Source organism: Chiloscyllium plagiosum, unplaced genomic scaffold (genome assembly GCF_037043375.1).
Source record: "Chiloscyllium plagiosum isolate Xiang-an unplaced genomic scaffold, Cpla_swu_hap1 HiC_scaffold_32, whole genome shotgun sequence".
Lineage (NCBI taxonomy): Eukaryota > Metazoa > Chordata > Chondrichthyes > Orectolobiformes > Hemiscylliidae > Chiloscyllium > Chiloscyllium plagiosum.
The window spans coordinates 35,766,208-35,786,664 of record NW_028270170.1 but is presented as its reverse complement, the minus strand read 5'-3'; the positions used below and the strand labels follow the sequence as shown (position 1 = coordinate 35,786,664).

Below are 20,457 nucleotides of genomic sequence, written 5' to 3'. Positions count from 1 at the left end.
ACACAATATTCCAACAGTGGCCTAACCAATGTCCTGTACAGCCTCAACATGACCTCCCAACTCCTGTACTCAATACTCTGACCAATAAAGGAAAGCATACCAAACGCCTTCTTCACTATCCTATCTACCTGTGACTCCACTTTCAAGGAGCTATGAACCTGCACTCCAAGGTCTCTTTGTTCAGCAACACCCCCTAGGACCTTACCATTAAGTCCTGCTAAGATTTGCTTTCCCAAAATGCAGCACCTCGCATTTATCTGAATTAAACTGCATCTGCCACTTCTCAGCCCATTGGCCCATCTGGTCCAGATCCTGTTGTAATCTGAGATAACCCTCTTCGCTGTCAACTACACCTCCAATTTTGGTGTCATCTGCAAACTTACTAACTGTACCTGTTATGCTTGCATCCAAATCATTTATGTAAATGACAAGAAGTAAAGGACCCAGCACCGATCTTTGTGGCACTCCACTGGTCACAGGCCTCCAGTCTGAAAAACAACCCTCCACCACCACCCTCTGTCTTCTACTTTTGTGCCAGTTCTGTATCCAAATGGCTAGTTCTCCCTGGATTCCATGAGATCTAACCTTGCTAATCAGTCAGATATAAACAGGAAAGAAGTAGACAATTCAGCCCACAATAACCATACAAGTCAACGAAGATCTGACTGCACTAATCCCATTGTTCAACTCTTGGTCCATTTTCCTGGAGGCTATGGCAGCTAGTGCATTTCTAAATCCTGCTTCAAAGTTACGAAGATCTTTGAATCAACCACCATTTCAGGCATTGTATTCCTGGCTTCCACCAACCCCTGCGTGAAAAATTCCTCCTGAACTCTCCTTTTAGCCTCTGCCTCTTATTTTAAATCTATGGCTCCAGGTTCTTGACCCCTCTAACTAATGGAAAAAAGTGCCTTTCAATCCAATCTATCTATGTCCTTGTAATCTTATGCACCTCTATCAGGAACTCTCTAAACCTTCACTTATTTTAAATCTATGGCTCCAGGTTATTGACCCCTCTAACTAATGGAAAAAAGTGCCTTTCAATCCAATCTATCTATGTCCTTGTAATCTTATGCACCTCTATCAGGTACTCTCTAAACTTTCACTGCTCCAAGGAAAATAATCCCACCCTATTCAAACATTCCTCATATCTCAGATACTCTAGTCCAAGAACATCTTGGTAAATCTCCTCTACACCCTTTCTAGTTCAAACTGTAGTTGGCAATCCTGGATTTGCTGGGCCAGTCCAAATGAGAAAGAAACCTATGAAGCTTGCTACATTAAGACAGCAATCAGACAGTGACCTATCATTAGAAAATCACTGAGCTATGTCTTAAGTGTTTTCTGCATTCTCTGATAAGGGATATGTGTGTTTCCTTTATGTGTTGTAACAGATGGCACTGTATGGCTGGCTGAATTTATGACTTAAAACTGACTCAGTGCACTAGATGTGTGATATACCATTTATTATCAAAACACACAGTGGTTGAATGGGGTTATGTTGTGTAATTATCATACAGTTAATTTGACAACACAAGCTGAAAGGAAGTAGCTTATATGAGCAGCCTGAGCAAACTGTCGTGAGGTTAAGGTTCATTAAATCAAGAGATAAGCCTCTTCCCAGAACTAACAAGCAATTGTTGTAATGAGGCAAAGCTAACACTTCTGTAATGTTTGCGAGTGGTCAAACTGATCAAATGCTGAAAACTGGACAGTGTGAAGGATTAATATTACAGGCTGCTTTCATGGAAAAGGAACATAAGAGAATGTGTCTCAACACAATAGTCAGCCAGCCCAGGAATGGGAGACGTCTGATTGGTGATTGGAGGTTGAAATGGAGCAGACTGATCACCTGTTTCGGTCTGATCCTCAGACAAGGCCATGTACAGTAAACTGGTTCACTTGAGTTTCTAAAGCATTGTACAGGTAAGCATGTGATGTTTAACTGATTTTGCTGAATTTTTGTAATGGACCTTACTTCAGTTGGATATACCCCCATCCAGAGTAAACCCAACAGACCAACGAATGTTGGAATAAAAACCTACAAATCATATCCTTCTTATTATGCAGTGACCTGATCTGTGTGTAGAATTCCACTTGTATCTAAACCAGCATTTCATATAGTCCCAGCATAATCTCCTTGTTCTCGTATGTTATGCTTCTGTCAAGAAAGGCAAATATCCCATTTGCCTTCTTAATCACCTTACTTACCTGCTGTGCTGCTTTCAGGGATCTATGAATATGTACATCAAGGTCCAGGTTCTTACTATTCATAATATAATCCCTTGCCTGTTACGGGTTACACTGTAAATGGTAAGACCCCGGAAAGTATTTGTTCCTTAAGTTCATTATCTCGCACTTTCCAATATTCCCACTGCCTGGTACACCTGATTAGTCTAGGGGAAAGTGAGGACTGCACCTGATTAGTCTGTTAATATCCTCCATTAGTTTACAGCTATCCTACTCACTGTAAGCATCCTGCCAATTTTTGTGTCATCCACGAACTTCTTAATCATACTCCATACATTTACAATCAATCATTAATGTACACCACAAACTGAAAGGACCCCAGCACTAAGTCCTGTAGAATCCCACAAGAAACAACCCTTCAGTGACAAAGACACTTCTCTATCATCACACCCTGCTTCCTGTGTCTCAGCCAATTTTGTAACCAATGTGCCATTTTTAGATTTTGAATTTAGATTTTATTGTCATGTGTGCTTTTACAGGAAAAATACGATGAAAAGTATTATAAGTCACCCTACTATGGTGCCTACATTAAGGATAGAAGTCAAAGTGTAAATTCATAAGTGACAATAAAAGTAAATTTAAGACTAAAGTTGATCAAAGTCTATTTAAAGACTCCTGGTCTCGGAGGAAGCCGATCAAGAGCTTATACACAGCCGGAGTGAGATCATCAATCCATGATGAGAACGCCACACTGGCACAAAATGGTGGGATGCCAGAAAAACTGAGCCAAAATCCCAAAGAAAACTGCCACCAATAGCACCATTTAAAATGCCAAGCTGTTGGATCAATGGGCCGGAATCTTGCGCCGAAGGAAATGCCGCTACATTTTGGCACACCGGGCCATTGTAACAATGGGGTTGGAAGCATTTGCTGAAGATTAAGCTGGAATGCAGATGAGACCTCAATACCGGGATAAACTGCCATGTCGGGAGACCATTCCTCAGGGCCAGGACCACCAAGCCAAGAACGACTGCTACTCTGGTCTGCTGGAAGCCACCCTGTCTCTGGATCAGGAGAAGCTCTCAGCTGAAGCTGTTAAATGAAGGTAGAATGAATTTTGATATTAACTATACTCATTGGAAACATCAAAAACAGAGAAAGATAGAGAAAAATAATAAAATTGAACAGAATAGATGAACTACAGGTTCCTGGGCTGAGGAACATGCACACTGTGCTGCTACTCCACTGCCACCATCTTGGATCCATGGGATTTTACTTTCTTGATCTGTTTGTCATGAGGGAGTTTTTCAACAGTTTTGCTTAAGTCTGAGTAGACCGCATTAAATAAATTACGTTCACTAACACTGCTGGTTATGTCGTCAAAACTCTTGATCATTTATCAATCAGGACCTTCCCCTAACATACCCAGGCTGGCTGTCCCTGATTAGTCCGTGTCTCTCCAAATCCAGATATATTCTGTCCCTCGGAATTCTTTCCAATAACTTCCCCACTACTGAAGTTAGTCTGATTAGCTTGTAATTTCCTGGTCTACCTCTTCCATCCTCTTTAATAACGGGACAATGTTACCAGTCCTCCAGTCCTCTTGCATCTCAACTGTAGTGAAGAGGATTTGAAAGTTACCGCCAAAGCCCCTATATCTCTTTAATTTATTCCTCCAATGGTTTGGGATATATCTCATCAAGGTCTTACAATGTATCAATTTTTAAGGCTGCTAAACCCACTAGTAGCTCTTCTGTCTCTGTTAATTTTGTCTAATATTTCATTGTCCTTCACCCTGATGTCTACATCTGCATCATCCTTTTCCAATGTAAAGACTGATACAAGGTAGTCATTGAGGACTGTGTCTATGTCTTCTGAGTCCACACACAGATTATCTCTAGGTCATTAATGGGCCATACCCTTTTCCTAGTTATTCCCTTGCTCTTTATATGTTTAAAAAAACCCTTTAGGTTTTAGAACATAATAGAATACAGCGCAGTACAGGCCCTTCGGCCCTCGATGTTGCGCCGATCCAAGCCCACCTAACCTACACTAGCCCACTATCCTCCATATGCCTATCCAATGCCCGCTTAAATGCCCATAATGAGGGAGAGTCCACCACTGCTACTGGCAGGGCATTCCATGAACTCACGACTTGCTGAGTAAAGAACCTACCCCTAACATCTGTCCTATACCTACCCCCCCTTAATTTAAAGCTATGCCCCCTTGTAATAGCTGACTCCATACGTGGAAAAAGATTCTCACTGTAGACCCTATCTAAACCCCTAATCATCTTGTACACCTCTATCAAGTCACCCCTAAACCTTCTTTTCTCCAATGAAAACAACCCCAAGTGCCTCAGCCTTTCCTCATACGATCTTTCTACCATACCAGGCAACATCCTGGTAAACCTCCTCTGCACCCGTTCCAGTGCCTCCACATCCTTCCTATGAAGGAATTTTCAATTCTTCTACCCATTGATGCTTCCCCATGCACTCCTTTAGCTTCCCTAATTTATTGTCTACATTTCCCTTGATATTTTTTACACTTGTGTAAGGACTCTGACATATTGAGTCCTTGGTATCTGTATGAGCTTCTCTTTTCTTCTTAATCTAAACATTTATGTGTCTTGACATCCAGGGTTCTCTGTTATTGGCCCCTCCCATTTTCTTTACGGGAATACATTTGCCCTGTACCTTTGCTATTTCCTCTTTAAATGCTTACACCGCTCTGACAATTTTGTTTCTACAAATAGATGCTTCCAGTCCACTTACGCCAAGTTATATCCTATCTGAGTAAAATTAACCTTTCCCCAGATTAGAACTTTTATACATAGCACATGCTTATTCTTTTGCAAACCTATCTTGATTCTAACTAAGTTATGGTTACTATCTCCAAAATACTCCTCTACTGATACCACTTCCACCTGCCACAGTACAGCTCTGAATATTAGGACCAGAACAGCATCCTCCCTTGTTGGACTTTCTACATACTGTCTAAAATTGGTATCATGAATGCAATGTAAACACATTGCTCCCTCCCTACTTCAGACACTGAAACTACCCCAATTAATAATTGGGTAGTTAAAATTCCATTCCTTTACTGCCTTATTATTCTTTTACTTCTCTAAAATGTTATAATATCATTGTTCCTCTATCACTTCCTGACTGTTTGGGTGTGCATAGTGTATACCCAACAGTATGTTTGCCTTTTTTGTGCTTTTCACTTCTACCCATATGACCTCATTTGATAATCCTTCCAAGGTATCATCCCTCCTCATTGTCATAGTTAGTTCCTTCATCAACATTGTGATCCCCAATCCCTCCTCTTTTATTGCATTCTCTTTCTCATCTGAACACCTTTTAGCCAGGAATACGGAGTTGTAATCTGTCCATCTATCAGCCAAGATAGGAGTCAAACTTGCTCATTGTCCCTCTGAGGCCTTGATGCTCTCTCCCTCAGAGGTCAAGGTCGTGGCTTCTGGCAGCGAGGCTGTGCTTCTCTTGAGGTCCTGAACATCCTGTTGGCACCTGCAAGACACAAGAGACAAGGTGTCATGGCCAATATGTCAAAGTGGTGTGTAATGAAAGACATTGACAGCAGGGTTAATGTGAGAGTTGCACAGGAATGAAGAATGCACTTACTTAGTTGTTGGGACATCGATATCCTAGCATCCCCACAAGAGTCGTTCCAGTCTTCTCCTGTATAGACCACAGCAAAGAAGTTCATTAACATGCACTCAAATTGTAACTTCAATGAATGAAGACCCTCACATCCCTCCACGTCAAAGCTTTCTGCAGACTTTTTTCCATTTAAATATTATTCTAATTTTCTATTCTTCACATCAAAAAGGACAACTTCACATTTTCTGACATTATTCTCTATCTGCCAATTCTTTTTGTACACAGACTTAATGTAAATATGCTCTGTATATTTTTTGTGTCCTTTTCACAACTTGCTTCCCTATTGATCTTTGTACTGACAGTAAATTTGTGTATAATACATTTGGCCCTTTCATCCAAGTCATTAATGGAGATTGTAAATAGGAGAAATCCTGGTATTTCACTAATTATATTTTGCCAACCTGAAGATGTCCGATTCTTCCTGACTTACTGTTTCCTCTCTGTCAGTTAATCCTCTCAATGCTAATACGTTACAGCTAACTATAATTGTATGTTGCATCTAATATATTACCAACCTCTTAGAATCATAGGATCTTACATGGCACTTTGCTGAATTACTTTTGAAAATCCAACAGACTACATCTACTGGTAGTTATTCATCCACCTAGCTTGTTACATGCTCAAGCATATCCAATATTTCCCTTTCACAAAACTGTGCTGACCCTGGCAGATTGTATTATGATTTTCTAAATGTCGTGCTGCTCTTCCTTTAATAATGTCTCCAATATTTTCTCAGCAGCAGATATTAGGCCAACTAACCTTTTGTGTCCTGCTTTCCGTCTCACTCTTTACTTGAACAGAACTGTTACACTTACAGATTTCCAGACTCTACAAAACTTTGAAAGAATACAACCAATTATCCACAAACATCTGCAGTCACGTATTTTAAGAGCCCAATTAGCTCCAAAGAATTTGTCCCACCATCATCCCATCTGTTTCCCTAGTACCTTTTCTGCAGTGGTAATAATTTAAGCTCCATTTAGCCTTTTGCTCCTTGATTTTCTACTATTCTTAGGATACTTTCTACCTCTTCTGCCATGAAGACTGATACAGAATACTTGTTGAAAGCCTCTGCATTTCCTTGATTCCAACAATTCCCAGTCTTATCCTCACAGAGACCAGTGTTTACTTTAGCTGCTCTCCATTTTATATACATGTAGAAGCTTATCCTAACTGATTTTATAATTATTCCTAGTTTACTCTCACATTCAAATTTCCTCCCCTTTATCAATTTTTTGACATCCTTACCTGGTTTGTAAAATTTTCCAAATCTTCTGTGGCATTGTACACTTTTTCTTTCAATTTGATGCCTCTTAGCTTACTGAGTTAGGCACGGTTGGTTAATTCTTCTAAAGAAGTCTTTGATTCTGAATGCAACTTAGTTATTTATTTGGAATTGTGGCATACAATTGCAAAATATGTGCTCAAAGCAGTCTCCATCTTAAAAGGGGGCTTTCCCTTACCATTTGTCAAATCTGTGAAAAGAACCCTTGCAAGAGCAAGGATGATACAATAACGCTTTCCTTTCAATAAAGCCAAACAAAATGGCTCCACACCAACCACCACCCACCACACCCCCAGCTGCTCCCTCCACTTCATATCAGCTCTGATGAAGAATCATCCAGACCTGAAAAGTTGGCTTGCTCTCTCTCCATGGATGCTGCCTGACCTGTTTTAATTTTCAGCATTTTTTGTTTGCAGCACAGACTCCAGCATCTGCAGTAATGTTGAGCTACAAAGTGATGTTCTTCCTGCCATGACCTGCACAGTATTTATTCTTAAGCAACATTCCACAAAAACAGATTATATAACCATTAATTCATTGCTTTCTATGGGGTCTTCAATGTGATCAAAGTAGCTGCTATGATTCCTAACATTACAACAGAGACCAAATGCCAAAGTACTTCTTTGACTGCAAAGTTCTTTGAGATATCTTGAAGTGAAAGGTGCTGTATGGTTGCATGTTCTTTCTTTTCTTTTGATGTTAGTCTTGGTTTGTCATGTGTAGGTGGGAGCAAACATAACGATACTGGTCTCACTCCATTAAAATGCTCTTCTTATTCAATAAGCACAGAGATTTAGTAATGCCAGTAATATACCACCCTGACACCCTAAACCCAACCATCTACAGTTGTTTCAGCGAAAGTCTTTTATCCATCATAAAGTGAAAAACAGCAATGTTTGCTGATGATTGCACAATGTTCAAGTTCCACTTGCAATTCCTGTGATACAGGAGCAATATAGAACATAGAACACAGAACATAGAACAGTACAGCACAGAACAGGCCCTTCAGCCCATGATGTGGTGCCGACCATTGATCCTCATGTAAGGTAAACCTAATGTACGAACCCTCAAATTTCTGTAACCATATGCTTGTCCAGCAGTCTCTTAAATATCCCCATGACCTCGCTTCCACAACTGCTGCTGGCCATGCATTCCATGCTCTCACAACTCTCTGCGTAAAGAACCCGCCTCTGACATCCCCTCTATACTTTCCGCCAAACAGCTTAAACCTATGACCCCTCGTGTAAACAATTTCTGCCCTGGGAAAAAGTCTCTGGCTATCAACTCTGTCTATGCCTCTCATTATCTTGTACACCTCAATTAGGTCCCCTCTCTTCCTTCTTTTTTCCAATGAAAAACGTCTGAGCTCAGTCAGCCTCTCTTCATAAGATAAGCCCTCCATTCCAGGCATCATCCTGGTAAACCTCCTCTGAACCCTCTCCAAAGCATCCACATCTTTCCTATAATAGGGCGACCAGAACTGAACACAGTATTCCAAGTGCGGTCTAACCAAAGTTTTATAGAGCTGCAACAAGATCTCACGGCTCTTAACCTCAACCCCGCTGTTAATGAAAGCCAAAGCACCTATGCTTTCTTAACAACCCTGTCCACTTGGGTGGCAATTTTAAGGGATCTATGTACCTGCACACCAAGATCCCGCTGTTTCTCCACATTGCCAAGAATTCTGTCTTTAATCCTGTACTCAACTTTCAAGTCCAACCTTCCAAAATGCATCACTTCGCATTTATCCAGGTTGAACTCCATCTGCCACCTCTCAGCCCATCTCTGCACCCTGTCAATGTCACGCTGCAGCCTACAACAATTCTCTATACTGTCAACGACACCTCCAACCTTTGTGTCGTCTGCAAACTTGCTAACCCATCCTTCAATCTCCCCATCCAAGTCATTAATAAAAATTACAAAAAGTAGAGGCCCAAGAACAGAGCCCTGTGCAACACTACTCACCACTGACTTCCAGGTAGAATACTTTCCTTCCACTACCACTAGCTGTCTTCTGTTGACAAGCCAACTCTGTATCCAGACAGCTAAATTTCCCTGCATCCCATTCCTCTTGACCTTCTGAATGAGCCTACCATGGGGAACCTTATCAAATGCCTTGCTGAAGTCCATATACACCACATCCACAGCTCGACCCTCATCAACTTGTCTAGTAACATCCTCAAAGAACTCAATAAGATTTGTGAGGCATGACCTGCCCCTCACAAAGTCGTGCTGATCCCTGATCGGCCCTACCCTTTCTTTGATCATTCTCTTATTCCTCACATACGTGTAAAATGCCTTTGGATTCTCCCTAATCCTTCCTGCCAAGCCTTTTTCGTGCCCTCTCCTGGCTCTCCTCAGACCATTTTTGAGCTCCTTCCTTGCCTGCCTGCAATCCTCTCGAGCTGAGCAAGGCCCTTGCTTCCTCTACCTTACGTAAGCTGCCTTCTTTCTTTTGACGAGAAGCTCCTCTGCTCTCGTCATCCAAGGTTCCTTTATCTTATACCTTCTTGCCTGTCTCAGAGGAACACATTTATGCATCACTCGCAACAACTGTTCCTTAAACAGTCTCCACATATCTATAGTGCCCTTTCCATGGAGCAATTGCTTCCCAACTCACGTCTGATAACATCATAGTTTCCTTTTCCCCAATTAAATAGCCTCCCATTGTGCCTGCTTCTCTCCTTCTCCATAGCTATGTAGAATGTGAGGCAGTTGTGGTCACTATCACCAAAATGCTCTCCCACCGCAAGATCTGACACCTGTCCCGATTCATTGCCAAGCACCAAATCCAAAATGGCCTCTCCCTTCGTCGGCCTGTCAACGTACCTGAGTTAGGAAACCCTCCTGAACACACCTTACAAAAACAGCTCCTTCCAAATATATGCCTTGTGCAACAAGATGTAGACAACGCTCAGACATGGGAGGCAAGTAATATTTGACTCACACAAGTGCCAGGAAGAGAATTTAGAACTGTCTCTCTCACCATTTATCAGCATTAGTCAATCTCTGAATCTCTCATCAGCAACCTCCTGGGGGTTACGGTTGACCAGAAGCTCAACTGGATCTGCCATATAAATTCTGTAGCTCTAACAGCATATCATAAGCTGGGAATTTTGTGGCAAGTAACTCATCTCCTGACTCTAAACAGCCAGTATATTACCTGCAAGGCAGAATTCAGGAACTCAATGGACACTCTCCGCTTTGTGGTATATGTTCAGAGAAAAGATAAATAATGATTAGAAAACATTAGGAGACAATAAAGAATAGTTTACAGCAGGAAAATGGTGTTGTATGCTGAGCTGAGAGTTGCAGCCTGATGACCAGAGGGAATGTGAGTTCCATTTATTTGAATAGTATTCTCAGTTACATGGCCCCACAATGAATTGCCTAGTTATATCCACCATGCTATCCCCTCTCTGGTTTCAAGATTTGACCAGCTCTGCTACTACTATGTCCTCAGGCTTGTTAGTTCCATAGAAAATCGAGCACTTCCATCTGATAATGCTGACTGTAGTGATTGCAGCAAGTCAGCCAAATGGACCTTGTATGAGTTCCCTGATTGGGGCTGTTTATTTGGTTCCACTTAGGGTGCCCTGGCTTATAGATAAGAAGTGGAGTGTCAGACATCCTGGATCAGTGTCTAGGAGTCTCCATGTGTAAATAAAGGGTGACTTGGTGTTGGGATACTGGCCTTTGTGGAGTTGTTTCCCTGATGTCTTCAAAAATCTAAAAAACACTTCACAAAATCACAGAATTGTTACAATGTAGCAAGAGGCCATTCTGTGCATTATGTCTGTGCCACTCTCTCAGCATTTTGACTTAGTGCCAAATTCCTGCCCTTTGCCCATAACCCTGTGCATTGTTTCTATTGAATGCTTGAATTGAATTTTGCCTCCACCATATTTCCAGGCAGTGCATTCCAAATCCAGATCATTTGCTGTATGAAGAAGGTGTTATTTTTTTCCTCATCTCGCATTTGCTTCTTTTACAAACTATTTTAAAACCATACTCTCTGGTTTTCAATCCTTTTCTGAGAAGGAAATGCTTCTCTCTATTTACACTGTTCAGATCACTCAAGGTTTTTTTAAAAACATCTGTTAAATCTCCTCTCAGCCTCCACCTCTCTCAGGAATGCAATGGCAATTTCTCCAGCCCAGCCTCCTTATTGAATTTTCTCATTCCTGGAACAATTCTCGTAAACTTCTTCTGCATTCTCTCCAATGCATTCACATCCTTTATAAAGTGTGACAATCAGGACTGTCAACAATGCCCCATTTGAGATTTAACCAATGCACTGTAGAAATTCAGCATGGACTCTTGTATTCTATGTCCCCCTTCACTGCAGGGATTCAGTTATTTCAGTTGATTTCTCATACAGTGTGATGCCACAGCATGGGGTTCCACTTCCTACACTGGCTGAAAGACTCTCCATCTCACCATTTTCCCTGAGGTATGGTAACCCTCAAATTAAACCTCCATCAGTGATCTCTCTCTAACCAGAGCAGCCCTTTGGTATGGCAAAACTTTGATAACTTTATCAATGCCCTGTGAGTACTGTGTGTTTTATTAACAGGTATCTCGAGCTGTCCTAGCACCTTTAATGACTTGTGCATATGTACACCCAGGGGAGTATACTAACCAACTGGAATATTATGTACAGTTCTGAGCACCACACGTCTTAGTGACACTGGAAAGAATAAGGAAGTCCGTGCATTGTGTGAATACTTACGGGTCTTGATTGATTGGGTTCTTTATGCCCATGTTGAAACTAGGTAGTGATATGATCATTTTGATGATAATTTTGGACATTTTAATTGTCCAAACATTTAACCATTTAAAGCAATGCAATGTTTATGTTTCTTTAATAAATAAATAACTTTTTAAAAATCAAGGCTTGTGAATATAATGAAATGCAAAATGGAACAGATATTCAAGTCAAATAATGATTGTTCAAAATAATATGCTTTCCAAAGGTTTATCTGAAAACCTTGGAAGTTACTTAGCATTTTTCACAACCATAGAATATCCCAGAGCACTCCACTGTTTTGGGGTGTCATCACTTTTGAAATATAGAAAATGCAGCAACTAATTTGCACAGAGAAAACATATTATATAAAAAAAGGTGGTAGTAACCAGATGTAATCGTAATTTAATGTTGTTTGAAGAATATTTTGGGGGATAAGGAATGTAGATGGGCTCTCCTTTGCGTAATCCTATCCTTAGAGTTGTTCTTTTCAAATTTTGCAATATGATTGATTCCCAGTTGGTCATTAATTTCTCAACTCAGTTTGAAAAATGCAGAATTTTCCAAGTTTAAAGACCAACACCCCTTTTAAGGGTGTTCTTTCTCTTCTAGTAACAAGGAGTCATTTAAACATCTAGAAATTAGAATATTCACCAGTCTTAACCTTGCAGAAAATAGCTGTACTGGATGTGAAATATTCCTCATTAAGAGGAATATTAAGAGAATAAAATTAAGACAATAATATTAAGAGAAACAAAATTGTAGATCTCTGATTGAAAAAGAAAACTGCATAACAAGAATGTTAGCAGCATTCTGTTGCTTATCCTTTGAAATGGGGAATTAACTCCTTATGTACAGCTTTGGTCCAATATAATTTATTCAGCATTTTGTCCGCGACGTTGTAAACGCTATTTAGGAACTTGAATTACATACAGTTTTAGACAGGCTAACTGTCACCCAATGTGTTGACAAGTTTAGTCATGTCATCTTAAAATAAAGATTTATTATGCATGGATTTCCAAATGCAATATTCCAGCGATGATCAGGAAATCTTTAATTAACTATCCTGTGTGAAGCCCTTTTGTAATTTGAGCTTCCAATGCCGGTTATATTTTAAGCTTAATGCATTTTTCTGAGCTTGGATCCTTTATGAGAGAGACCTTCAGGCCATGTTGACTGAATATTTTGTAATATGTTGAAACTCAGAAGTGTTCAGAAAAGATTTACAAGGATGTTGCCAGAGTTGGAGGGTTTGAGCTCCAGGGAGAGGCTGAATAGGCTGGGTTGTTTCCCTGGAGTGTTGGAGGCTGAGGGTTGACCTTATAAAGGTTTATAAAGTCATGAAGGGCTTGGATTAGGGTAAATCGGCAAGGTCTTTTTCCCGGGATGGGGGGAGTCCAAAACTAGAGGACATAGGTTTAGGGTGAGAGGGAGAGGATGTAAAAGGGACCTAAGGGGCAATATCTTCATGCAGAGGGTGATCTATATATGGAATGAGCTGCCAGAGGAAGTAATAGAGTCTTGTACAAGTACAACATTTAAAAGGCATCTGGATGGATATATGAATAGGAAGGGTTTAAAGGGCTATGAGCCAAATGCTGGCAAATGGGACTAGATTTATTTGGATATCTGGTTGACATGGACAAGTTGGACTGAAAGTTTTGTTTCTGTGCTGTATACCTCTATGACTCTATGAATAAAGGAAAATGTAGTTTTCACTTCTTATAATCTCTTATAATTGTCTATAGAATGAGTATTTTTGATTTGACTACCCCAATTTTCAACTTGTGATAACCCCAACAGGGCCCATTGGGCAATCACAATTAATCACCTTGTGGAACTCATTGAGTAGGAGTTCCCTCAGTAACAGGCAAAGGCCTGTCCAGCTGGAACTTGTCACCTGAGCCCTTCCACTGGGACTTCCACCAGGGAACTTCTTGTGATGCAGTGGTAGTGTCCATATCCCAGACTGAGAGGCCCAGCTTAAGTCCCACCTGCTCCAGATGGGTTAATTCAAATATTTTTATAAAATGCTAATTCAGAGCCATGGATGGATCTGCAGAACTGTCTGCTGCCTGGGCTGCGACTAACCTATGTAACCCCAATTGGTGGCTCGATTTTGATATTGAACAATTTCCAGTCAGGCTTCCTGTGTTATTGCACACCCTTTGCACGCAAAAGTTCTTTATAATTTTGTGTTTAGGTCAACGACCCAACTTCAAAAGCTCAACAAAAAATATTAATGTAAGATATCAAATTAGACGAGCCGATTAAATCGGAAGAGACAGTTCAGAAATTCTGAATGATATGGATTAAGTTTGTGAGTGAATAGAATAATGACAGTCAAAATTTAATGTAGACTAAGGGAAAATGCAAAAGTGAGAAGAAAAATGATGATTTAATGGACTGCATGGTAAGTGCTGAAAGAACAGAATCTGCACAATTAGTAGAGAACAGCACTGCACAAAGTATAAGGCTAGTGCAAAAAAGTATAGTTCAGAGGTCATGACTAAGCTTTAAAGAGCTCCGGCATGACACTAACTTCAATGCTGCAACTGCTGCGAGTCACCAAAGAGTAAGAGAGACTCACATCCCAAACATTACTGCAGTGAAATGTCCAACCCTAGGTTTGAGATGGGGTGGGCAGTATGATGAAAGTATTAACCCCTGACTAATGCATGTAACCTACACATCCCTGTGAATATTATGGGCAACTTAGCATGGCCGATTCACTGAACCAGCTAATCTTTGGATAAAGGAAAGCTGAAATTGTAATGGAGTTGGTCAAGCACTCAGGTGTTTCAGAGAAACAGACAAGTGCAGTAGAGTTAGAAAGACTTAAAAGAAATTGAGGCAACTGGATTTCGAAGATAAAGGGAAAGAAGAGCCATGTTAGAGGAAAAAGAAAGGGAGAAAAGGTTCTTAGCTGATCAAAAAGAAAGAGAGAGAGAGAGAAAAAAGAAGAGAAAGGGAGAGAGAATTGGAACTTAGGTAAAAGTTGCGAATTAGTCAGGAAAGTTAAGTCAACAGAATGGAGATGAAGGGAGAAAGTAGTGACGTATACAAATGTTAAAATATTGCCACATTTTTATGAGAAAGATGTTGAAGCCCTCTTTATTTCATTTAAAAAATTGGCTAGGCAGATGGAGTGGCTGGAGACCCTGTGAGTAATGCTGTTTCAGACTAAGCTGGGAGGCAGAGTTAGTGAGGTGTTTGCAGCACTGTCAGATAAGGGGTTAAGAGATGATGCAGATGTTAAAAAGGCTCTTTTGAGTGCAAATGAACTGGTACAGAAGTGGATAGCCAGCATTTCAGAAACATAAAGAAGGAATCATAAGGTCAAACTTATGTTGAGTTTGAAAGCATTAAACATAGCAATTTTGATAGATGGGAGCAGGCCTTAAAAATAGACAACTCATACGAGGCTCTAAGAGAGACTATTCTGATGAAGGAGTTTAAAAACTCACTTCCAGAGATGATAAGAACTGATGTGGATGAACAGAAAGTTCAAGAGGTGTGAAGAGTTGCAGAGATGGCAGATGAATATACATTGGTGCATAAGGTGAAACTTAGCTTCCAACAGGAATTTCATCCTGTGAGGCACAGAAATTGAGAGAAGGGGTGATCCTTCACCAAAAAACAAATACTAGATTGCACTGGGAATAGTTTACCGCAGATGAAAAAAGAAGCCTAAGAGGGTGGAGGGAGGCAAAAGGCCTCAGGTGTTTCCACTGAGATAAGATGGGACATATAAAGTATCAATGCTGGTCATTGAAGAAAGGCACTGTGGGAAAAGATGTGCTAAAAGAGGCTAAGCCAGTGGGATTAGTGGAAGTAGTAAAGGAAACCCAAGAAAAGTCAAGGAGCTGCAGGAGAGTTCACAGCCTCGGTGGGGCTGGGTATTGAGTTAGTGCCTGATCTCTATAAACTTTACCTCTATGAATAAAGTTTACTCAGGAGGAATAGAGGGAGAAGGGACAGAAGTTACAATTTTAGGAGATACGGTATCTGGTCAGTCTCTAATAGTAAGAGATGAAAATATTTGCACTCTTTCTGACATGTTGCTTGAGAGGGTGATGATTTGTCAAATAGATGGACAGAAATTTAGTCTTCCCCTGTGTCAGATCAGGTTGGAGAGCCAAATCATGACTGGGGAAGTAACAGTGGGAGTGATTGACAGAGTGTCAGTTCCAGGAATACAGTTTGTTCTTGGGAATGATTTAGCAGGGTCCAAGGTGGGAAGTGATGCCCCTTGTTGTGGAGAAGCCAAAGGAAGACCAGAGAACTGAGGAATTAAAAGAAAAATACCTTGGAATGTTTCCAGACTGGGTCGTAACAAGACCCCAATATCATAAGTTACAGTAAGACAGAAAGTCAAAGGAGTTGAGGTTCAGTTAGCTGACATCCTGTTTGATGTAATGGTACAGGAAAAAGCTGAACAGGTAGAGAGTCAGGCAGAGGTGTTTCGTCCTGAAAAGCTAATGGTCTTACAACAGAAAGATGAGACAAAAGAAGATATATATATATTGATGCACACTCAATAAAGGAATCAGAATGTATTCCCGAGGGTTACTGTCTTAATGATAGAATCCTAAGACAAAAATGGAGACCATGGCAGGTTAGTGCAGAGGAAAAATGGACGGAAATGCACCAGATTGTGTTGCCAGTAGCATATAGGCAGGAAGTATCACAGATAGCACGTAGATTACCAATAGGAAGTCACCTATGGGTGAGGAAGACTCAGGCTAAGGTACAAAAGCTCTTCTATTGGCCTGGACTGCTCAAGGATGTGGTTAAGTTTTACCATACATGCCAGAGGTACAAAATGGTAGGTAAGCCACAGGCATTAATAAAACCAGCACCTTTATTGCCAATTCCCATATTTGAAGAACCTTTCACGCAGATTATGATTAATTGTGTAGGTCCCCTCCTGAAAACTGAAAGTGGAAACCAATATTTGCTTACCATAATGGATGTGTCTACCAGATTTCCAGAGGCAATTCCATTACAGAGTGTTAAGGCAAAATGGATGATGGAGGAGTTGGCAGCTTTCTTTACCTGGTATGGGCTACCCAGGGTGATTCAGTCTGAACAAGGGTCTACTTTTACTGCTAGGCTGTTTAAGGAAGTAATGGGTAGCTTAGACATGCAGCACTTTAAATCAAGTGCATACCACCCTGAATCCCAGGGAGCTTTGGAAAGGTGGTATTAGACCCTGAACACCATGTTAAGAGCATATTGCAAGATAACCCGAATAATTGGGATAAAGGTGTCCTGTTCATATTGTTTGCCATTAGAGATACCCCAAATAAATCGACTCAGTTTACTCTGTTTGAGTTAATATTAGGACATGAAGTGAGATGGCTTTAGAAACTAATTAAAGAAAAATTGATAGGACCAAATTTGGAGATGTCATACTCGGACTTTTTATCAGAGGTGCGGGAAAGGTTAAATCGGGTAGGTGAGCACATGAAGAGGGTACAAGATAGAATGAAGCAGGAGACAGACAAAAACTCTAATATTTGGACGTTTTCCCATTAGGATGACCTATTAGTATTGGTACCAGTGATAGGAGATCCCTTCAAAGCCAGGTTTAGTGGTCCCTAAGAAATCAAGAAAAAGTTGAGTTAGGTAAACTATCTGGTTAAGATGCCGGATAGAAAAAACTATTGGCTATGTCACATGAATATGTTGGAACCTTACTAGAGGCAGGGAACTGGAGAAACAGTTGGTTAGCTATTGCCCTGCAGGGCGAGGAAACAAATCCAGATGGTATGGATTTTGATGTGCCTCAAACTACGTTAAATAATGAGGAAGTCCTAGAGGAGTGGGATAGGATAGTGTGCTACCTGTCTCAGGAGCAAAGAACTGAGTTGAAAGGTTTGTTGCAGCAGTATGAGAACTAATACCATTGTACATGAGGTGGAAGTAGGGAATGCTGTTCCAATAAAACAACACCCCTACAGGCTTAATCCTCTCAAAGACATACAGGTCCATGAGGAAATGGATGCAAAATTCAATGAAGATATCATCAAACTGAGTCAGAGTGAGTGGAGTTTGCCGATTGTGTTAGTTCCCAAACCTGACGAGACCCAACGATTTTGAGTGGACTATCAGAAGGTTGACACCATAACTAAATTGGACTCCTATCCAATACCAAGATTGGAGGACTGTATAGAGAAAGTTCGTCAATCCACTTACATCATGAAGTTAAACTTGCTGCATGGTTATTTATAGATACCTTTATCAGAGAAAGCAAAAGATGTTTCTGCATTTACAATTCCAAATGGATGATATCAATTCAAAGTGATGCCCTTTGGAAGGAAGAACACACCAGCCTCATTTCAAAGACTCATGAACAGAATTGTGAATGGATTACCAAACTATGCCGTACATCTTAACGACGTAATGATGTTTAGTGAGTCATGGAAAGGTCACATAGTATAATTGGCAGAGCTCTTTGAATGATTACGAGAAGCAAAACTGATAACAAACTTAAAGAAAACAGAATTTGTGAAGGCAGAGGTGGTGTTCTTAGGACATAAGATCAGACATGGAAGGATAACCCCAAAGAATGTGAAGGTGAAGGCCATTGAGGGGTATTATGTATGTAGTTGGGTCTTTTATATAGTATGTAGTATGCTGGTCTTTTAAGAAGGAAGGCAGTCTAAAACTGACTGTGGAGTTCAGAGGATACACAATAAAGTATTCTCTGTTCACGTTTATGCTCTGTCTACCTTGGTTTCTAGTGAACCACAGACATAATAGGGTGAGTTCAGTTGCATGATGGAAAATGATGGATAAAATTAAAGCTGGGGTGGGGTCTGTTTCCCTGTTTTATGACTCTAATTCAAATTTCACCATCTGCCATGGCAGGATTTGAATGTGGGTCCCCAGAGTTTTTTGATTAATAGTCTAACGATCATACTAGTGGGCCATCATGTCCCCACTACGCTGCCCTGCTACATCCTTACTTTCCTGAACAGTACACTATTTTGTCAATATGTTTTGAGCTGAAAGTCAATCCTTGTTACCAGTTATTACTGTTTCAGTCATTTGATTAGTAATTCTTAACCAGATTTCTAAAGCCAAAAGCTCTCATATTCACCGTTACATAACAGTTTATTGCCATTGTTTGTGTCGTCTTGTCATTAAAGAGAAATTGTGTTACTTGACTTTTATAAACAAGCAATCCTTCGCACCAATGCCAGAAGAGGACAAGAATTACATAATGACATAGCACAATGAGCTTTTGCAAAGATCCCGCCTGGGCCTCAGTTGCAGTACGGGAATTGTTGAGTATATTTCTGGAAAATGATATCAGTTCCCATTGGGACATCAGGGTTCTGTAAATAATCCACAGATTTCTTTCTCAGTGCTGAGACTTTAAAGGTATAATTCAGAACAGAAAATATATTATGCACAAGGTGGAACAAGTCAAATTATTAAGTGCATATACTATTTGGACATGTCCATTGGGAAGGGGTAAAGATGCTGTCTATGTAGCAATAGGCCTTTAGGTCACAAGATTCCAGGTTGGATTCTCAGTCTCTGCTGAACTAGCTAACCAGTCAGGACAGCTGTTATATTGTTATAAATAATCTCCAAGCTCTTGAGCTAGGCTGTGGTTAAAAAAAAACAGAGTTTATGCTGTGGACTGGAATGGGCTGAATGGTCTACTCCTTCTTGTCAGGTAATGAGCAGTATTAGAAAGTGCAGAATGTCCCTACCTAGAGGGTAGGAATTCCTGGCATATGCTGAGAGTCTATATTGCAAAAGAGCATATCCTGGCTCTAAATTATTATGTAGAAAACCACAGGCTGGAGAAAGACTGCTCCTGGAACACCTTCTCAATATTTACCAGGATGGGCCACAGTAGAACTTACTGCAAAGGATGGACATTACTCATGATGCTGTGCATGACCAGGCCACTGCTTGGAATCAAACATTACGAGCAGACATTAGGGTTCACTCCGAAAAGAATACCAGTGTTCAAGTCAATCAACTCTGTTAGAAGAGAAGACAATAAAAACAAAACACAGATCAGTACTACATTTTTAAAGTAGCAAAGAGTAGTAATGTTTTTAGACCATAGAATATATTAATATCAATTGCCTCAGCTCAACACTCCAGTACTAACTGTTGCTAGCTAAGCTAAGAAAACAATTCTATTATAAAATTTTATATCAATTTATCCTTTATTGGTTATGTTAATAAAATGAGAACATTAAGACATTTTACTGATAAATTAAAATTGGCAAGTTATCAATGCATTTTTCTGCCTTAAGGAGCATTTTTAAAAAAAAATATAGTTTGAGTTTTTCTCCATTCTTTGCCTTATGCTGCTGATGCTAGAACAGTACTAGCTGCCAAAGTTTTCAGTCTATCCATTTATTGACCACTAGGAGGCACCAGGCACCATCTGGATAGGACATCGCCTTTTTGATATACCTCCTGCCTATTCAATATTCACCATGTCTTTCTGATACATCTTCTGCCTGCACGATATCTCTCATGCTTGTCCAATATCTCTCATGCCTGTTCAATATCTC

At 40.3% G+C, this 20,457-nt stretch overlaps 1 long non-coding RNA gene across 1 annotated transcript; it reads right to left on the bottom strand.

Annotated features, from left to right (window-relative positions):
• Positions 1-3,198: 3,198 nt before the first annotated feature.
• Positions 3,199-19,915, bottom strand: LOC122539988 (uncharacterized). The gene is made up of 4 exons (XR_006309224.2): positions 19,792-19,915; positions 5,835-5,891; positions 5,550-5,720; positions 3,199-3,282 (listed from the first exon to the last, which is right to left on the bottom strand). It is a non-coding gene; the product is annotated as an uncharacterized LOC122539988 (long non-coding RNA).
• Between the last annotated feature and the right edge of the window lie 542 nt (positions 19,916-20,457).